General features: G+C 43.4%; 1 pseudogene; it reads right to left on the minus strand.

Annotated features, from left to right (window-relative positions):
• Positions 1–893: 893 nt before the first annotated feature.
• LOC116156025 (non-histone chromosomal protein HMG-14-like) lies at positions 894–6487 on the minus strand (annotated as a pseudogene).
• Positions 6488–18003: the final 11516 nt, after the last annotated feature.

The raw sequence follows: 18003 nt of genomic DNA on the forward strand, positions 1-18003 counted from the left end.
TTGACATATAACTGACTATACTTCAATAAAAAAAGAGCATTAATCCTTAAGCAACCACACAAAGTACAACACAGAATTATAGTTTTTTAATTTCATAATTGAGATTTTTATTGGTTGTTATAAGAATCAGTACACAGACATTTCAATTTGTACATAATTCTTAACATATGTACAAAAATCTAAAAAAATCATGTAGTTATGATTCTTTGCTAAACAATTATTCCAGTGACTTTCCAGCTTAAACTTTGGAGGCAAATTTTCCTTAACAGGATACCAAGTACCAATATTGTTAAATGTTGATATGCTGTTATATCATAAGTCCCACCAATTCACAATTTAATATCCTATACACTATATACTCAAATTTTCAATTGTTCACAGCACATTAACAAAGTTACTAGGAAAACTGGACTATCACGACCAAAGATGTTACAGAGTGCACAAGATCAAGGAGCAGTTTGCTTTAGGAAACGATTCTACTAAAAACAACATGGGAAGAGAAGTAATTTAAAGCGTTCAAGACATTTCATGCACAACTGACTTTAAACTGCAATTTAAGTATGCTCTGTGTATTATAGGATATAAAAACTACCCCCATCTATGGAATGTTAAGCTGACACCCAAGACAATCAAAGCCTCCCATATTCAATATCCCACTTTTTTCTGGTTGTATCAAAAAATAAACAATCAACAAATGATTTCACCTCTTTAAAAAAAAGCATTTACACTTAAAAAGTGGGATGAAGTGGGATTCCTTCTTTCTTAAAAATGTTTCTAGAGCTACTAAAAAAAAAACCATGCATTTACAAAATAGTTGATAAAAATATTCCCCTGGTTTGTACAAGAAGGGAGACAGGGACCACTGCTAAGACCGTGTCTTAGGGTGATGTCTGTTAATCAGACTTGGCTTCTTTCTCTCCCGCTTTAACAGAGGCTGGGCTCTCATTTTTAGTTTCTCCATTTTCTGCAGGTAAATCTTCTTCAGTCTCTTGGTTATCCTCTTCGGCCTGGTTTCCCTTTACTTCCCTTTTCTCTTTCGTTTGCTCTTTTTTGCCTGAAGATTTATCCTCTTTTGCCGCCTTTTTTGGCTTCCTTTCCACTTTTGCAGGAGCAGGTTTAGCCAACAACCTCGCCGATCTCCTCTTGGGCTCCACCTTCGCCGCCCCTCGGCGGAGCTGACCTTCCTCTTAGGATCGTGGGGGCGACGCGGGCGCAAGCCGGGTGCCTGCGGGCCGCGGCCGCCTAGAGCCTTCGCGGAGCTGCGCAGCCTGGCCGCTGCCCTCCCCGCCGCCCGAGCCGCTGGGACCCGCGGCCGGGGAGGTGGGAGAACCCGATGGAGCCGGATTAGGAGCCCGCCCCCTTCTGCCCCCGTTTCCCAGGGGCCGCGGGCTCCCGCTCCGGCCAGCCGGGCCGCGCCCCCGCCTCCAACCCTGGCTCCACCCCGCCCGCCGTCTCGCGGGGCCCCAGACCCATGCGAGGGGGCGGGCCCCCCAAGGAGTTATGGTTAATAAAACAAATAGTGGAGATAAAATAAAATTTAAAAAATATCCAAAAGAATGTAAGAAAAAAAGGAAAAGGGGAACAAAATACAGGTTAAAAAACTAGTCAAGGGAAACTTGCCTTATCAATATGCAGTAGACTTTTCTGCAGTTAGTTCAAGGGGCTAGGAAATACAGGAAATAGATGAGTAGAGATACAGTGAGAAATTAGATGTGTTCTCTGTAGATTCTATTCAAGACAGTAGGGAGTTGAGAGTTAGTCAATTGGTCATTTAAAGAGGGAACCTAGGAGGAATCTACCGGAAACTGAAGCATTAGGAGTGCAGGGGGAGGTATGTATGTGGATGTCCTGGTGGAAATGAACAAAGGTAATAGTGCTCATTGCAGAGACAAAATCAGTCCTTGACTATGTTTGTGTGGTTCTGAGGGGTTATGTGAAAGTTGAAGTCCTGAATAATGGTGTAACAATTAAGACTGGAGACTACAGGAGTAGTTTTCTATTTGGGGAGGCAGTCACTGGCTTCAATTTGATATACATTTAATTTTAGGTTCCTATTTCACATGCAAGTATAGATACCTCAGAAATGAAATCTAGACTTGAGGTTTTAGGCATTATTATATAGGTAACCATGGGAGACTGAATAACTGCATGAGTTTTCAAAGACTGTATAGTAAAAGGAGAGAGGAGAGACCAAGATGGAGTCTTCAGGTGTGTAAATAGTATTGTTTGAGGAGAACCTTGCAAAGGACGCTGGGAAGTACTGATTAAAGGCAGTCAGGAGTTTGTGATATCAGAGAATCCTAGGAAATAAAAGTTCCTGAGGGAGGTCATAGTCCAATTCTGCTCTAGTTCCAAGTAAAATACTGAGAAACATTCATAGGATTTAATTATGGGGAGATAACTATAAGATTATCAAGATTTATAAATATGCAGGTAGGTCAGTTTTAACAGGGGGATTAATTTTAGTAAGCGAAATTGTGGGAGGGGAGTTTGGAGATTGTAACTAACCATGCACTCTTCTTTCAGTTTACTTTGGAAGCAGGAAATACATTCAGCAGGAACTAGAGATAAACTGATTCAGGGAACATTTTTTTGTTTCAAGAATGCAGGGAGTGAAAGAGCTTAAGGGGAATAGATTAGAAGGAAATGGGGACTTTGTCGATAAGGAACCCTCAGTTTATAATTAATAATAAAAAGTTCTCCAGAGAGTAGAGAGAAGGGAATATATTTGATAAACTGGACTTACCCAGGGTAGAACTGACTTTCAGTTTAAACAGGAAAGATGTTAACAATAGGTAGGAAAGCAGGAATATTGTGGATTCATGACAATGAATTGAAGCATTTCTCCTGATTATTTAATTTGTGCAGTAGTTGAACCCACTTTGAAAGTGAGGGAAAAGGTGAGAATTTCTGAGATTCAGAAGACAACGGGGAATGTCTGAGGTATTTACAAAGCATGGGGGATGATTTAATTATCAAGTCTTAGTAGGATGCCAAATTTGTATAAAACCCACTGGGAGACATGACAGATGAAGCCATAAAAAGGGGAGATATTTGTTGTCATCTGTGATCAGGGTCTTGATCATCAGGACCTTGAAAGGTCAGAGGGACCTGAAAATTGTTCATGTGGGTAAAGCTAATCGATAAAACTCCGAAGTGAGGCTGCTTTGGGAGACTGGATCAGTGCAATTGAGGATTCCTGACCTGGGCATGGGAGGCATTGTGTGAAGAGCCAGAAAGGGGAAGCTGATGATAACAGGGAGGGTCTCCAATCGCTGATCTGAGAGGTGACACGTCCTGGCAAAATGCAAGCCTAGGGTCCACCCTTCACACCTGCGTGCTTAGGAGTTTGAGATTCAGAAACAGGCTGACCAAGTTTAAAAACTAGCTCTGTCATTTTCTACCCACATGATTTTCTCATATAGCAAAGTTTCTGAACTTGGCTTATGTCACTTGAAAAAAAAAAAGACTGGTTTATAAATAGCAGGTTGTAGTGAAGATTAAATAAGCAAATGCAGATAAATCTCAAGTACAAGGTCTCAATGAATACTACCAGGGGTATTTTCTCTTTTCAGGTTCTCAGGATCACAGGGTTTTAATTCATTTCTGTTCTGGACATGTTGTCAGTATTTGTCTATGCAGTAGTTAATGATTAATATTAATTTAGGTAGTGCTGGACATTTTACAAATACTTTCCCATACATAAATTATGAAATGAAGAATGTTTCTGCCAATGATAATTATGTGAACAGAACTCCAGCTACTATAACACTAAGCTATCTGAAGGATTCAACTAAACTCCCCCTAAATTAAACTTCACTCTGTATTTGATGAGCAGGTCTGCTCTGTGGGGATTGTGGTACCCAAAAGTGGTCTTATGATGTATGTACTCCTGTTTCTTTCCTGTACAAGGAGGTTTAGTGCCTAATTTGTGTGATGAGAGTCGCTGACCTTCCAACAAGACTTGAGTCCTTGGATAGTTACACCCTCCATTAAATAGATCCAAAGTATTGGGGCTACACCTCCAAAGGTGAACTGGGATATAACCTCATTTCTGGGCTTTGGTGCACCTCCATCACCTTGTGATCCATATATTTCCAGGTGGATTTTGCATCAGTTGGTTGTTTCCAGGCAGCTGCTGCCACAAGGTTGATCAGATGGCTGGGTGGTGGGGGGTGGCAAGAAAAAATTCAATGGATTAACATTCTTTAACTGTAATTGAGATTCACAAGGTAGACATTAGCAAAATGAGAAATCCTGAGATTTGTCATAATAGAAATTACCATTGTTGTCACCCATCATTACTGTAATGATTACCATTGTTTATACTTACTTATAAAGACAATATAACTTATCTATTCACAGAGTATATGATTGATTGAAGACTATGAAAAAGGGGGTTTTGGCAAGTAGAATTTTCTAAATCTGCCTGGGAACCTGGGAAACTCTCCCCCTAACCTGGAGGCCCTTATACAGAAGCTCTGCCTGCAGCTACCAAACTGGAAAGCCAGACCACAACCTGTACAGCAGTCTGCCCCACAGGTCAGGACCAGGTCAGTGACTGACTGTCTCCTCATTTTAGTCCTTTCAATTTAGAACCAAATGGGGCAAAGCCAGGTATGTTCCCTTAAGCAACTATATAGGCTGCCCTTCTGCCTGTCAGCCTGCCTGCAGCTTCCCCACGTTGCAACCTCTGAGCAGGACCTGCCTTCCTTTTTTTCCACCAGAAGCTTTCCCATTCCTATATCTGCCCTGAGTGTCAGCCTAATGCAATCGGTGGTGGCTGACTCCCTCATTCTACAGAGTAAGTTCTGAATAAATAGTGTTTGTTCTCATTTGGGAGGTCTTTCTTCATGTCTACAGAGGTTAGTAGAGTGGGAGTCAAATGAAACAGGATACTGTGTGTTCCCCATGTATTTTTTCAAAAGCATTTATTTATTAATCACTATTTTAAATTTAATTTTTATGGTGCTTTAGATTAAATCACACAACATTTGTAGGGTAGATATAGTTTATTAATTATTTAAATGAAGGACCTGGGGATTGAACCCAGGACCTAGTGCATGCTAAGCGCACGACCTACCACTGAGCTATCCCCACCTCACTAGTCATCATTATTTTTAAGTTGAGATATAATTCACATACCATAACATCCACCCTTTAAAAAGTGTACAATATAGTGATTTATAGTCTATTTACAAGTTTGTAAAACCATCATCACTATCTGATTCAGAACATTTCATTACCTCGCAAAGAAATCTGGTACTCATTTCCCATTGCACCCTTCCGCATGCTGGGTGACTACCTGTGTGGAATTTCTCTCTATGGATTCTCCTATTCTATGTATTTCATGTAGATGGATGTGTACAACTGTGCCCATTTTTATCTGGCTTCTCACACTTAGTGTCATGTTTTTGAGGCTCATCCATGTTTTATCCTGTGATTGGTTCCTCTGTTTCACTTGAGAATTTGTCATTTTCATTCTTTTACACACACACACACACACACACACACACACACACACACGACTTTGCTACCAATTTTGTGGAAAATAAAATAACAGAGTATAAAAATGGCCATATAGTCATCTTATTCAAACAGTTCCAGGGTACTAAGAACTGTCTTCCTGCAGAGGCCCAACTTGCCCCCCCACCAGCTCAGAGCTGCCAGCAGCACAGAGAACACCAGCCCAGCCAGGCTGCCCTTTCTCACAAACCACCCCCCACCCCCTGACCAGGACTCCACAAGTGGGTGCCACCTCCCAAAGGCCGAAAGTGCTCCTGTGCTGAGGGGATTGGTGGCAGTAGCAAATGGAGAGGGAGAAGGAAGGAGAGAGAAGTGGCAGAAGGCCCCAGCAGCTGACATCCCAGTTAGCCCCCAACCGACTGCTGAGCAGGCTCCACTCTGCTCGGCCTCTGAGATCAGCAGACACCAGGTGCCCTCAGGGTGGCGTGGCCAAAGGTGAAGGTAGCTCAGGCCAGGCCCCTCCATACCCACTCTTTCCAGCCCTGCCAGGCCACAGTCCACTTAGCAGTGCACTTTGGAGCCCTGGAGTCCCCAGGCTCCTGTGGGCAGGCTCTTCTTGACACATTCCTCAGCCCTCAGGGCCAGGCTGTGAGGCTGAAGCTTGAGTTCTCAGGAGGCTGTGATGCTCAGTGTGCATGGCCAGGGGCATCAGGGCCTGCAGCAGCTGGGAGGGACTGGCGGAAAGCCCAGTCCTCTGTGTTTCAGTGCTGCCCTGACCCACCCTGCCTTCTCCCGCTCCCTCCTGTGCTGCTCCACTGAGGCGCCCCACAAACACAGCCAGCGGGGATTTCAAGAACAGCATTCAGCGGGCGCAGCAGGGGCTGCAGCATCTCATAGCTGCCAGCGCCAGGCTCCTGCCCGGGCCGGCCTCTGGAAGCTCACCCTGAGCAGCGTCACTATCAAGTTCACAGAGGGCTGGGATCACGGCCTCGACAGGCACCAGCCACTTGTTCCCGGTCATGCAGAGAGCTGAGAACTGAGGTCTGTGACCTCTACAGCTATCTCCTAAGGACAGATCATCTACCGAGGGGACATGTTAATCCCAGGTAGTTACAATCATTTTGATTTAGTACAAAGAGAGGGAAGCATGTCCTGGTGGGGGAGCAGGTGGAAACTGCCTCCGTCTGTTTCTGTTTCCCCTCTTCCTCTGCCCAGAGGCCCAGCCACTGAGCAGTCTCCTCCCTACATCCTGCACTCTCATCACCCCCTGTCTTGGCTCAAACACACAGAAGGAGCCCTGCCTTTCAAGTGATAATTAAGTTTCTCAATACTGAGGGGTAGGTACAGTCATGGAATGCCTTCAAAGTGTAAAGAAATTAAATTAAAGACAAAGTAACCCAGACGGTTAAAGTTCTGCATGAGGTGAGGGTGAGATAAGATCCTTTGGGCTCCTGGTCCTGGAAGCAGGGAGGGAGGAGGAAGAAGAAATCGATCTTGGTGAACTTGACCTACACGTGTTTAATTCTTTCACCTATTCAGTTATTTATTTTTTCTGAGCTTTTTTTTTTCCCTGTATTTGGCCCATTATTTTCACAGAGCTCAAAGGCTGGAGAGATAATCAAAGCATGATCACAGCACTGGGGGTCCCAGATGAGGCCAGAGGCAGCCAGAAGATGGGACAGACATCAAGAAGGGCTTCATGGAGGAGGTGACATCTGAGCAGGGTCTCCAGGGATGAGTTATCTTTTAGCCAAAGACTGGCACTGAATGGGAAACAACACAAGATGAATGAATGAGTAAATATGAGTGAATGAATGAATGGCCATCCCCCTAACACAGTACAAGGAGTGGCAGTCACTAAGGGCAAAGCTTGGAACAAAGCACACTGGGGGATTCATGGGGAGGGGCTGCAGCATAATGCCGGCCTCACTCCCTCTGTGGGTGTCTTGCAACCACAATGTGCTGTGTTCCGCCTGCTCAGAGAGCTCTTGTCTGTCCTTGGCACTGGGATGCCATTCCCAGCAACACCTGATTATGTGGCCTTGATGATTGCATGTGAAATCCTACTCATCTCAAGTGGGTTTAGTGAAGGGGGGTTGGTGTGCAGCCCAAGGTTGAAAAGGGGGCAGAGAGGATGACAGGGAGTCCTGCAGTGGTGGAATCAACGTGTAGGGTGCATGGCAGTGGTGCGGTGGAGGAGAAGCCCTGTCTTAGAGCTTGAGGATGGAGTCACTAGCGGGTTCCCTCACCAACAGGGACCTCAAGGTAAAGAGGCAACAGATGAACTCAGTTTGGGACACACTGACTTTGAGAAACTTGAAGGACTTTCAGGCTGAGAGGTCCAGAAGGAGCCAGACATACAAAATGAAAGTGTGACAGAGGGTCAGGGTCAGAGCTTATGACTCAGAGATTGGGGTGGAGGTGGAGGGAAGGGGCATGCGGACATCCAGGAGGTTTATCGACTGGAGTCATCAGTCTGGAACCCATCACATTCACTCCACGGCCTTCCAGTCCCTAGCAGTGGGCTGGTCTCAGGGAGGCCACTCAACAGACTCATGCTGACTTGTCCCAAATTCACCTCGGTTTCCACTTTGAATCACTGGAACTGAATTCGCTGAATTTACCACATTGGTGACCAGGTCAGGTCACTAATGAGTGAGGAAAATGAAATGAAGGATTACAGATAAAACAAAATACAGACTCAAGGCAAGACCAAGTATTCGTTCAGACAAAACAAGACTCAACACACAGCCCACAGTGACCTCAGGACCTTTGCACTTGCTGTTCTCTCAGCCTGGAACACCCTGCCCTCTGTATGCTGGCTCCCTAAGCACCTTCAGATGTTTGGTCAAATAGTCTTCTTGTCTTAATTTGTGTATGATACTTATCACCTCCTGATTTTTGTACATTTTGTTTAATCTTCCCTCCTTTAACTGAATTTTTATTTAATCAAAGATCCTGAACCTTTGAGCTACATGATAATGGGGATCTCCCTTCACCTGTTTTAACCACTGCTGTCCTCTGGTGTCTGGACTGGGCTTGGCACGTGGTGGGGCCTCAGGGAATGTGTGCTGGGTGAGTAAACACTGAATGTGTAGTGAGGACAACTGGGTGTCATAGAGCATTATCCCCGATCGAGAAGCAAGGGGTCAGAAGGACACTATGTTGAAGGTCTTAGTGTCTTGTTCTTCTGGAAATGTCTCACTGCTACAGTGAAGATGCAAAATTAGACCTGGGGTAGGCAGCTGCTGCCCTGGTGTGGGAACAACCCTAAATATGACATGCTGCCACTTCCCAGAGCTGAGATCACATGGATGGTGTCAAGTCCAAATGTCTCAGGGGCCTTTCACATCCTCTCAATATCTCCTCCATCTCTCTAAGAAACTACAGGCTTAGCACACCTCCAGCCAATACTATCCACTTGGAAGCAGGGCTGAACATGACAAGGCCCCGGGTCTCTGTGAGTGGACTGGACAGCTCCTGTGGGTCCCCGTGGGGTCTGTTGTTAGAACTTCTTCCCATCTGGACTGTGGTCTCCAGAACCCCACACAGCCGAGCCCTGCCTGTGCTCCCTGTCCGCCCCCTTCACTTTGCTTCAACATCACAGAGATTCTCTTGTCTGTTAGACAAGGATCAAGTCCTGGTGAAGCCCTCAGGGCACTTTGTAACATGGCCCCCAATGAACTGCTGTACTGCCTGTTGTCCAATAACCAAAAAAAAAAAAAAAGTCTTTAAAGGATTTTGTCTAGTGTCTAGGTGATAATAGCGAGGACAAGTCTCATACTATTTCCTCCTTCATGGAAGGTTTTGGAATAATCTTTTTTAATGTGCTTCCCCTTCTGGATTGTGAGCTCCCAGGGCACAGCTAGCCTGTGCTGGCTCCCAGCATCTGTTGCCAGATTACAGCATTAATCCCAGAATGTTTGTGGTGGTTTATCTAAAAAAGGCATCCACCTGCAACTGCTCCCCTTCCTATATACACACAAGACACCACACCCCAAGGAGACAAGGGGTCTGCTTCTCCAGGCTCCTGCATCTGGGCTGGCTTGTGACTACTCTGACTGACAGGGAATTGCACAAGTGACTTTCAGCCAGTGCTGAGTCTGCCTTTTAAGAGGACTAGCAGCTTCCACTGTTTTCTTTTTTTAATCTGGGAACTCTTGCTCTTATGCTGCTGTCCCTAGAAACCCAGCCTCTGCTGTGAGAAGACTAAACCACACGCAGAGGTCATGGACACGCTCAGCTTGACTGTCCAGGTGAGCTTTCAGCCAGCCAGCAGTGCCACCAGCCAGCCATGTGAGGAAGCCCGGTGGAGCCTTCAGATGATGCCACCCCAGGTGCCATCCAATTGCAGCAGCATCAGAAACTCCAAGCAAGAACCACTGAGCTGAGCCCAGGCAACCCACAGACCTAGGAGAGATAATAATAAAGAATTGTTTCAACCACTGAGTTTTGTGATAGTTTGTTATACCGCAAAAATAAACCCTGTAATATGATCCTGTACTAATCTCTTAAAAGCATAATGTAATCTTAAAATAGACTGTAAATTCTGTTAAAAAAATAAAATTCAACTGGGTAGATTTTAATAATCTTAAATAATAACAACTTATGATTTGAGAAGTACCCAGTCTAGCAGAGAGAAAGGAGGTCTGAGGATCTGCACAAAGTGAAGGGCTTTTATAGGTAGAAGGGAGCAGGAATGAGGAAGTTACACCAGGCCAAAACTGGGTTGGTTATTGCAAGATAACTTTCCTTTAGGGGACGTTAGGGGTCTGTCATGCAGATTACTCAACTAGGGCTGATTAGGAATTCCTGAATGCCATTTCTGAGGGAGCAAAAACTGTTTAAGCCTCAGTTTGATGACATGAGATTTAGCATAAGCTACTACTCCATTTGGGGCCTGTTGTCTTGTTTTGAACAGTCCCTCGAGGGCAGCAGCAAGATTTGTCATTGTTGGGTCCTTGTGTAAAGCACAGTGACTGTCACATTCATTCCAAAATGCTGATTGAACACCCACTATGTGCTGGGGACAGGGATTCAGCTACGATACTTCAAGTCCTTGACATTCCAGAGGCACAGAGACACACCCAGCAAGGAAAGCACAGAAAAGAACATTTCAGGTAGTAATAAGAGTTGTTTATCAGTGCATCTCACTTGCACGTGGGTCCCGCACCTGTCCCCTTCCCCGAGGCTGCAGCTTGGCAGCCTCATTCCCTCTCTGGGGAAGGGACTGTATGTGTCACGGCGAGTAGTCCTTGCAGTCCTTCACTGGCTTTGCAGTGGCAGGCTGAGAGTTCTTCCAAGTCTGAGGTTCACAGAAATCCGAAGGTGTGCGCCGTTGTCCTGCGTGGCCAGTGGGGGCCAAAGCAGCCGCGTAGTGTGATAGAGGCCTGGTTAGAGTCCCATGGGACATTATTATTTACAGCTCGGGTGGAGGAGAAGGAAGAGGAAAGGACCGAGAAGATGGAGAGGGAGCAACTGGAGAGGAGGGTGGAAAACAGGAACTGGAGGTGCCCTGGAAATAGAGGGCATCATGTTTCTGGAAGGAGGGAGTTCAACTTGATCCGCCTCTGTAAGGGGAGGGGGACAAAAGGTCATTTTTAGGGCCATGTGACTGAGATCCTTGTATACTAAGCTAAGGAATTTTCATACACTTGGGAGTTTAATAATTTGCTTTTTTTGTTTAAAAAAAGCTTTCCCCCCATTTTTAAAAAGCAGTGTATGCCTATTAAATAATATCTGGAAAAATGCAGAAATATTTAAAAAGAGATAATCTGTGGTTCCACCAACCTAGCATTTTGATCTCTTCCTATGTTTTTTTATAGCATGTATATTTTTTAATGAAAATATTTTTCTTTTTTTTAATGGAGGTACTAAGGATTGAACCCAGGACCTTGTGCATGCTAAACATGCACTCTACCACTGAGCTATACCCTCCCCTTATAGTGTATTCTTAACCTACTTAGGGTTATAATGTGTGTGTATAAAATATGATTTTAATTAAAAAGCATACATTTTGTACATTGCATCTATTGCAAGGATCATTTTTTTCTTGAGATATAGTTCATAAAATCCACCCTTTTAAATTGTAAATTTCAATGGTCCTTTTTATTCACAAAGTTGTGCACCCATCACCACTATCCAATTCCATAACATTTTCGTCACCTCCGAAAGAAACTCTCCATTGGATCTCCCTTCCCCTTCTTCTCCCAACCCTTGGCAACCACTAATCTACTTTGTGTCTATGGATTTTCCTATTCTGGGCATTTCATGTAAATGGAATCATATAATGTGACTTTTTGTTGTCTGCCGTCTTTCACTTAGCTTACTGTTCAAGGTTCATTTATGTTGTATTATATATCCACTTCACTCCTTTTTATGGCTGAATAATATTCCATCATATAAATATGCCACTTTTGTTTATTCATAACCCTCAGTTGATGGACATTTAGGGTGTTTCTACATTTTGACTATTATGAATAATTCTGCTGTAAACATCATGTACAAGTTTTTGTGTGGACATACGTTTTCTGTTTTCTTAGGTATATACCTAGGAGTAGAACTGCTGGGTCATGTGGTGACTGTGTAACTTTTTGAAGAACTGCAAATTGTTTTCCAAAGTGGCCTGAGCAAGCAGGATATGACGATTCTGATTTCTCCATATCCTTGCTATCACTTACTGGTTTTTTTTGGCCTTAGCCATTCTATTGCTTGTGAAATGATACCTTGTGGTTTTGCTTTGCATTTCCCTGATGTCTGATTATTTTGAGCATCTTTCTCCTGTGCTTATTGGCACCTTGTATATCTTTGGAGAAATGTCCACTTAATTCCTTTACCCATTATAAATTGAATTAAAAATTACAAAAAAAAGAGGTTTTTTTTTTTTTTTTTTACTGTTTATTAAGCCTCTACCATGGGCTCTGCGCTCACTTAGGTTGTAGGTACTGGAAAAAATAAAACAGACAAAAACAAAAACCAATAAACCCATCAAACAAACAGACAGACAAACGAAACCCTGCTGCTCCTGTGGAGCTGACCCTGCGGAAGGAGGACAGACAATAAACACAACACAGCGTGTTAGAGCAAGTGGTGCTCTGGAGAAAAGAGCAGGGCACAGGGAATCTGGGGTTCAGGGTGAAGCTGTAGTGGGCAGAGAGAGGGGACAGTGCGGGGAGAGGAGATCCGAGGGGCTGGGACACAGTCAGGTCTTTTTCTGTGAGTGAGTAGGGGGAACAATGGCCAAGTTTTGAACAGAGGAACAGGCCCTTAATGCTATGAAGGAAGGAAGTGGGTAATGGCTGGGGAGATGTGGGTGGTGGAGGCTGTCAGTGTAGACTGTATAGACGGAGAAGTGTCTCTGTGGAGGTGACACTTAAGCTGGGCCCTTGGATGGACCATGTTTCTAGCTTCAGTAAACTTCATGCCTTAACATCTGCGTGCATGCATATGCCAGGCACAGCTTGCTCTGGACAACCACACGACATGCCCAAGTCACTTTGCTTTGGTCCCCACTCCCTCTTACCCTCTCCTACTCCCTGACATGCTTTTCAAATACAAACTAAATAATTCTGAGCTCACCCCCCTATAATACCTCCTCTGTGGCTTTCACATTATCCTGCTACCCTACTCACCCTGAGTCAGGTACCACTCAGGGTCAGCCTCTGTGCTCTAGAGTCCTGAAGTTATGCAGACCAGTTAATCCTGAACCTCCTTACCCAATCTCACCTTTTCCTTCCTGAGGAAATCACAATAAACATGTCTGTCCAAATTTCTCCTCTCCCCCTGCCTCCTACCAACCCCAGTGCTACCCTAGGTGGCCCCCTGTGGTGTGTCATGCCCCCTTTTCTTGGGAACTGTAAGTAACCAACTATCTTTTCAAGGGCAATCATCTCCTGATCTGTTGGCCTTACTGTATCTCAAATTTTTTATTACTGCCCTAAAATTTAAACCAGCCCTAAATGAAAAGACACTCTGTAGACATGAATAAATAAACTATGAAAATCTTACAATCTTCTCAACAAGTTTAATATTTTATCATATATTAAAGTTTCTTATCTCCATATATTTGCAGGTTCCATAGGGAGGAGGGAACGTAAGAAATTATATGGACAAGACCAGACACCCAGAGAGTCTCCTTGAACTGAGAGCTCAGGCCACGGCTTAACCAAGTCTCCCATTCTAGCCTTATACTACAATTTTTTTAAATTAATCTTTTAAATGCATCAGTTTTGTAGGGAACTTGGCAGTTCCAAACTCATCTTTCTAGCAATAACCAAGTTACCCCATACATGAGACAGCCTGTTCCCTGAATTACCCAGTTAGAATCTGCAGGTAAGCAGGGAAAGAGTCAGCATAGTACATTTCAAAACAAGCAGGAAAATATAAGATCACATGCCCGGGAGATAAACTGACTTAGTTGGGAGCATCAATCTTCACACATTCAATTTCCAGAGAGGTGCCTGGAGAGGAGAGCAGATCGGAGGTGAGCTTGGCTGTCACCCCATGGAAGGGAGAGCTGAAAATGTCAGACAGCTGTGGTTCTTGGGGCAGCCTGACCCATGGGAATTAAACGGCAGAGTCCCCTCAAAATCTGCAGTACTGGCTGAGGTTCAGCTGCTGTAACAAGAAGGCCGCATGCAAGAACAACAAGTAGAAGTTTGCACCTGTCTCCCATTTGGTCTGGAAACAGTGCAGGGCTGATCTGGCAGGGCTGCTCTAGGAAGCTCCTCTCTCTGATGCTCTGTCAGCCCAGGGGAGTGGCCCTCATCCAGGGTGGACTTGAACTAGGATGAAGTTCTAGCTTCAGAGATTATGTTCCCAAAAGCAGGACAGAAGGAGGAGAAAGAAGGATCTGCCTCTCTCTCTTAGAAAATATCTCAGAAACTTCACAAATTGCTTCCTGCCCAACCCGGGGGAAGAGCTGATTCACACAAACCACCAGGCTGCAAAGGAGGCTGGGAAATCTGCAGTCTTGGGCAGCTATGTGCCCAGTTAAAAGTTGGGCATTTAGTTGCTCCTAGAGGGAAGGGGACAAGGCTATTGGGAGCCAACTGGATGTCTGTGCCACACTCCTTTAAAAATTCTCTCCACCATCTACCCATTGCCTATGCAGAGTTCATGTTTGATGAGAGTTTGTCCATCAGACAATTTGCATTTATTCATAGTTCAGGAATCAGCTGAAAATCGGGGCCGCGGGTGCTTTTCATTAGAATTGCTGGCAAATTACTGATGGGAGAATATTACTAATTGTGAGGCTCTCTCTCAGGCAGGGAAGTGTAAGAACAATAGCAAAGCACCACATGAGAGCAACAGGGTATCAGGCAGAGGTTTCAGACCTTAGGAGGAAACTGAACACAGGCACATATCTGTGTCATACACACCTGTATCCAACCCACCAAATAAGGTTGCAGACAAGAAAACAATTACAAATAAAGACATCTAAACATGTAGAATGCTCCTCCTTAGAACTCCTCATTAGTCAGAATCTCCATAAACATTTGGTTCAAATTTGAAAGTAACATTTTATTTGGATATCTAATTAGCAAGGAGTCAGAAAAATTGTAAAAGTCAAGGCAGTGAGGATGCAGTGAGACCAGCACTTTTAGGTGCTACTCTTGGGAAAATGCAGATGGTTAACATTTTTTTCCAGAGCATCATTTGGCAATATGCATTTACAAACTGTAAAATGCTTGTGATAGTAGACTTAGCAATTCTAGTTCTAAAAATATATATGAATAAAATAATCATAGGTGCTGACAAAGATTTATGTATTAAATGTTCACAAAATTAATGAAAAGACATTCCATGCTTACAGATTGGATGAATAGCAGTAAAATATCCATCCCCCCCCAATGCAACCTCTATATCATATGTATCAATGTAGTACCTATGGAAATTTCAGTGGCATTTTTTCCAAAAAAAAGGGGGAAAAACATTCCTAAAAATTGTATGGAACTTCAAAAGAACCCAAATAGCTAAAGCGATCCTGAGAAAGAACAAAATTGAAGGTATCATACTTTTTTTATTTCAAACTATACTATAAAACTTTAGTAATCAAAACAGTATTTTACTGGGATCAAAACAGATACATAGACCAATGGAGCAGAATTGAGAGCTCAGAAATGAACCCATGAATATACATTCAACTAACATTTGACAAGGGAGCCAAGAATACTCAGTGAGGAAAGAATAGTCTCTTCAATGAAAGGTGTCGAAAAAACTGGGCAGCCACATGCAGAGAATGAAATGGACCCCCATCCTATGACACTCACAAAAAACAACTCAAAACATATTAAAGACTTAAATTTAAGACCTGAAATCATAAAACTCCTATGAGTAAATATAAGCAATAGCCTCTTTCACACTGATCCTGGCAACAATTTTTTGGATTTGACACCAAAAGCAAAGGCAACGAAAACAAAAATAAACAAATGTATCTATATCAAATGAAAAGGCTCTGCACAGCAATGAAAATCAGTAGCAATATGAAAAAACAACTACACAACGGGAGAAAACATCTGCAATGTCTGATAAAGGGTTAATATTCAAAACATACAAAGAACCCACACAGTAACAAACCACAGCAGCAGCAACAAGAAGAAGAATCTGATTGAAAAGTGGGCAGAGGAACTGAACAGACACTTTTCCAGAGAAGACGTACACCGGGGCAACAGGACTTGGAAAGGTGCTCAGCATTGCTAATCTTCAGGGAAACTTAAATCAAAACCTCAGTGAGTTACCACCTCACCTGTTAGAAAGGCTGCCATCAAGATGACAAGAGAGGACGAGCGTTGGCGAGGATGTGGAGAAGAGGGAATCCTTGTGCACTGTTGATGGGAAGGTAAATTGGTGCAGTCACTTTGCAAAACAGTAGAACTACCATATGACCAGCAAGCCCACTTCTGGGTATATGTGCAAAGAAGATGAAAACAGGACATTGCAGAGGCATCTGCACTCCCATGTTCCTTGCAGCATTAGTCACAATAGTCGAGTCATAGAAACAATCTAAGTGTCTGTAAACAGATGAACGGTTAAAGAAGATGTGAAAGACACACACACACACACACACACACACACAGGAATATTATTCAGCCCACAGAAAGGACAAAATCCTTTGATCTTCATCAGCATGGAATGATCTTGAGGGCACTAGGCTACAAGAAATAAGCAAACAGATAAGGACAAAAGATGCATGGCATCACATATGTTGAATCTTAAGAAAACATCAAGTTCATAGAAACTGAGAGTAAAAAAGCCATTTCCAAAGGCTGGAGATTGGGGAAAGTAGGCAGAGTTTGGTAATAGGGAGCAAAATTTCAGTTATAGGGATAAATAGGTTGAGGATTTAATGCACAACCTGGTGACTATAGTTCATAATACTATTTTGTGCAATTAAAATGTGCTAAGAGAGTAGAACTCAAAGGTTCTAAAACAAGAGGTGATAAGTGTGCTCATTAAGTAGGCTGGAGGAATCCTTTCACATTGTGATCATGTATCAAGTCATCTCCATGTACACTTTAGTCTCCCAATTTTATTTGTCAGTTATACCTCAATAAAGTTAAAAAAAATTAAATAAGTCTTTAAAAATGAAAAACAACAATACCAAAATCATAGGGCTAATGGGAGAAATGGGACAGGGCTCAGCACTCAAATGCTGTCACCGACATGTTAAAAACCAACATAGGTTCTGCTATGAATTCAATGCTCCTGTCCCCTGAAGATTCGTGTTGAAGCCTAGTCCCCAGCGTGCTGGTGTTTGGATGTGGGGCCTCGGGAGGTAATTAGGTCAGGAGGGTGGGGCCCTCATGGATGGGATTAGTCCCCTTATTCACAGACACCAGAGAGCTTGTTTCCTTTCCTTGCTCTCCATCCAGAGAGGATAAAACCAGGAAACAGCTCTCCCCAGACCCTGCAGGTGCTGCTGTCCTGGTCTTGGACGCCCCAGTCATGTAGGAGGAAGAGCTTATGGCAGCGCTGACAATGTATTAATGTCTTTCCTGCAGACGGTGAAGAATGAGCAGGTATGGTCTCAAATGCTGAAATCCCTGTGGATTGGGACCTGTACGTGAAGGAGCTGCGCCCACGCTCACTTCCATGTTCATTTGAGAAAGTTTCCCACAGTGAATTCCGTTTTCAAATTATATGATCTGAATAAAGCTGTAGGATTTTGTGTAGTTAAGTATACAATAGTTATTGATATAATGCTAACATAGGATTAGGTTCAAGCAGTGTGGAGAACAATATTTTGAACGGTCAACATCTATCAAAGCAAGTTTGATAATTCTGTAGGCACTACTGTCCCTGCTTTCTGATCTTAGTCTAAAGAAAAGTTATGTCCATGAATATCTGAAATGGTTAAAAAAATGGCTTTGAACTTTTCTAGTAGCTGTGGCCTTTACTGCTTTCACGTCTTGAACTCACTTTTGACTAAAGAACTCTAAAATAAAATGCACAAGGGGAAATGTCAATAAATCTACTAATTAAAAATAATATCCCCCGATTCTTTATGTAAATTTTTGATGCAATAGCACTTTTTAA

The sequence above is a fragment of the Camelus dromedarius genome, chromosome 8, assembly GCF_036321535.1.
Source record: "Camelus dromedarius isolate mCamDro1 chromosome 8, mCamDro1.pat, whole genome shotgun sequence".
In the NCBI taxonomy this organism is placed as follows: Eukaryota; Metazoa; Chordata; class Mammalia; order Artiodactyla; family Camelidae; genus Camelus; species Camelus dromedarius.